General features: G+C 36.1%; 1 long non-coding RNA gene across 1 annotated transcript; it reads left to right on the forward strand.

The window, feature by feature from the left end:
- Nucleotides 1-2813: 2813 nt before the first annotated feature.
- On the forward strand, nt 2814-3818 carry LOC141763635 (uncharacterized). Its single transcript, XR_012593104.1, has 3 exons — nt 2814-2884; nt 3018-3148; nt 3238-3818. It is a non-coding gene; the product is annotated as an uncharacterized LOC141763635 (long non-coding RNA).
- The last annotated feature ends 192 nt before the right edge of the window (nt 3819-4010 follow it).

Below are 4010 nucleotides of genomic sequence, written 5' to 3' on the forward strand. Positions count from 1 at the left end.
CACACACACACACACACACACACACATAAAGTCCCATAATGCAACTCACCTCACACATACAATTAATACAAAGGATGCCGAAGGGAGGAAATACTCATCTAGAAATAAACAAACTAAATGTTCCCTGACTAGATACGGTGGACAAACAGGAGATATCTGGTAATATATATATATATACAGTATATATATATATACTGTATATATATATATATATAAATATATAGTTCATGTTGTTGCTCATATATTCCACATAAAATATGAATTTAACATTTGTATTGAAATGTGATTTTTGTTCACATAGAAAACATTTCTTTTTTTAAATATACATATTTCATTGTGTTCATACCTTATAAGTATTATCAAAAATATAGCTTTACATTTTCGTACATTAACATATATACAAGAAAAAATAGGAATAAATGTATTAATATATGTGTTGACTGAACAAACAGTGCCATTTATCCACATATAATCAATATGTTAAATATATAAATGTGATTTTAATGTGTTCATATGTTCTAAATATTTTACAAATATACACACATTATCTAATATAGTTTGAATATACGGGGCAATATATACGCAAATATGTAAATATGTGATTTTAACATTTACATATTAAATCAGTATAATGGAAAACGTTTATATAAAACATAATGAAGGTATATATGAACACAGAAATACGACTAATTACTAATTTATGTTGTTTGAATATATTAATATACTCTATAATACATTTATTAGGCTATACATATATACAAACTGACATTTTATGCACGTATACATTACATATGTTATGAAACATTTGGGGGGGTATATATTTCCGAGTATATTTAAACTATTAGGTTATATAATATATATAATAATATAATTATAATAATATATTAAAATAAAAAAAAACATTTATCATATTCATATTTTTCATATTGATTACATGTGTATGAATGGCACTGTTTGTTCAATCAACACATATATGAATACATTTATTCCTATATTTCTTTGTCTATATGTTAATATGTTAAAATGTAAAGCCATGTTTTCATAATAAGGTATGAACACAATGAAATATGAATGTATTTAAAAAAACACGTTTTCTACATGAACGAAAATCACATTTAAATGTAAATAAAAATGTATGATTCATATTTGTTAACTAAATGTTAAATTCATATTTTTATGTGGATTATATGAACAACAACAACCTATAGTAGAACAACATTGTGATGTAAAAGTAAAGTGTAAAGTATAAATGTATTCTAATCCCATATATCAAATACATGTTTTTGTTTTGAATATACTGTTATACAATGCCCAGTATATACAAACAACATGGATCAGAATATCTCTACATATATGTGTATTTATATATTAAATAATGTATAGAAATACATTTAGAATAATTAAAAGTTATGAACATTCAAACTACAAAAGTAAAATCTATATTCTCATAAATATATGTGTATATACTGAACAGAATAATCAACCTACATACTGTATACAACAAATACATGATCTTAAATATGATATATAATCCGGTATTTCATATATATATGTTCATATATCCGTTTATCACAGGTTGGATGTGAACAGAAGACGTTGTGTGTTAGCATCATTTAGCGTGGAAGCTAACTGAACTCACAGCTGTTTCTGATTGGTGGACTGTCTCTGAACTGCTGCTGCTCTTTCTGCTTGTTTGATTACTAATGTCTAATGATTGATTGATTAATTGATTGATTAATTGGCTGATTAACGAGCTTCTCTTTCAGGTCTGTTTCTGTCGAAGTGAACGGCGCTCTGCTCTCCTGACGAACTCATTTAAATATTCTCTTCTACAGTTTAGAGACGTTTACGTTCATTCAGGAGGCGACGGGGTTCCTCACAGCTGGATCCATGTTCTCTCAGAAGATCAATATGGTTTCAATAACTGTTAGAATTAAGCTTTAACTACAGACAATGATCAGTGTAAGTTACAGATTCATTCATGAACAACAAGAGTCCCCACTAAAAAAAAAAGTCTCTCTCTGTCCGTCTCCATCTTGGTCTTTAGTCGTCTCCATCTTGGTTTTTTGGTCGTCTCCATCTTGGTTTTTGGTCGTCTCCATCTTGGTTTATAGTCGTCTCCATCTTTGTTTTTGGTCGTCTCCATCTTGGTTTTTAGTCGTTTCCATCTTGGTTTTTGGTCGTCTCCATCTTGGTCTTTGGCCGTCTCCATCTTGGTGTTTGGTCGTCTCCATCTTGGTCTTTGGTCGTCTCCATCTTGGTCTTTGGCCGTCTCCATCTTGGTCTTTGGTCGTCTCCATCTTGGTCTTTGGTCGTCTCCATCTTGGTCTTTGGCCGTCTCCATCTTGGTCTTTTGGTCGTCTCCATCTTGGTCTTTAGTCGTCTCCATCTTGGTTTTTGGTCGTCTCCATCTTGGTCTTTGGTCGTCTCCATCTTGGTGTTTGGTCGTCTCCATCTTGGTCTTTGGTCGTCTCCATCTTGGTCTTTGGCCGTCTCCATCTTGGTCTTTGGTCGTCTCCATCCTGGTCTTTGGTCGTCTCCATCTTGGTCTTTGGCCGTCTCCATCTTGGTCTTTGGTCGTCTCCATCTTGGTCTTTAGTCGTCTCCATCTTGGTCTTTGGTCGTCTCCATCTTGGTCTTTGGTCGTCTCCATCTTGGTCTTTAGTCGTCTCCATCTTGGTCTTTGGTCGTCTCCATCTTGGTCTTTGGTCGTCTCCATCTTGGTTTCTGGTCGTCTCCATTTTGGTTTTTGGTCGTCTCCATCTTGGTTTATAGTCGTCTCCATCTTGGTTTATAGTCGTCTCCATCTTGGTCTTTGGTCGTCTCCATCTTGGTTTCTGGTCGTCTCCATTTTGGTTTTTAGTCGTCTCCATCTTGGTTTATAGTCGTCTCCATCTTGGTTTATAGTCGTCTCCATCTTGGTTTTTGGTCGTCTCCATCTTGGTTTTTGGTCGTCTCCATCTTGGTTTATAGTCGTCTCCATCTTGGTTTTTGGTCGTCTCCATCTTGGTTTTTAGTCGTCTCCATCTTGGTTTTTAGTCGTCTCCATCTTGGTTTTTAGTCGTCTCCATCTTGGTTTTTAGTCGTCTCCATCTTGGTTTTTAGTCGTCTCCATCTTGGTTTTTAGTCGTCTCCATCTTGGTTTTTGGTCGTCTCCATCTTGGTTTATAGTCGTCTCCATCTTGGTTTATAGTCGTCTCCATCTTGGTTTTTGGTCGTCTCCATCTTGGTTTATAGTCGTCTCCATCTTGGTTTATAGTCGTCTCCATCTTGGTTTTTGGTCGTCTCCATCTTGGTTTTTAGTCGTCTCCATCTTGGTTTTTAGTCGTCTCCATCTTGGTTTTTGGTCGTCTCCATCTTGGTTTATAGTCGTCTCCATCTTTGTTTTTGGTCGTCTCCATCTTGGTTTTTAGTCGTTTCCATCTTGGTTTTTGGTCGTCTCCATCTTGGTTTTTAGTCGTCTCCATCTTGGTTTTTGGTCGTCTCCATTTTGGTTTTTGGTCGTCTCCATCTTGGTTTATAGTCGTCTCCATCTTGGTTTATAGTCGTCTCCATCTTGGTTTCTGGTCGTCTCCATCTTGGTTTTTAGTCGTCTCCATCTTGGTTTCTGGTCGTCTCCATCTTGGTTTTTGGTCGTCTCCATCTTGGTTTCTGGTCGTCTCCATCTTGGTTTCTGGTCGTCTCCATCTTGGTTTCTGGTCGTCTCCATCTTGGTTTCTGGTAGTCTCCATCTTGGTTTCTGGTCGTCTCCATCTTGGTTTATAGTCGTCTCCATCTTGGTTTTTGGTCATCTCCATCTTGGTTTTTAGTCGTCTCCATCTTGGTTTTTGGTCGTCTCCATTTTGGTTTTTGGTCGTCTCCATCTTGGTTTATAGTCGTCTCCATCTTGGTTTCTGGTCGTCTCCATCTTGGTTTTTGGTCGTCTCCATCTTGGTTTCTGGTCGTCTCCATCTTGGTTTCTGGTCGTCTCCATCTTGGTTTCTGGTATTCTCCATCTTGGTTTCTGGTCG

Source organism: Sebastes fasciatus, unplaced genomic scaffold, assembly GCF_043250625.1.
Source record: "Sebastes fasciatus isolate fSebFas1 unplaced genomic scaffold, fSebFas1.pri Scaffold_106, whole genome shotgun sequence".
In the NCBI taxonomy this organism is placed as follows: domain Eukaryota; kingdom Metazoa; phylum Chordata; class Actinopteri; order Perciformes; family Sebastidae; genus Sebastes; species Sebastes fasciatus.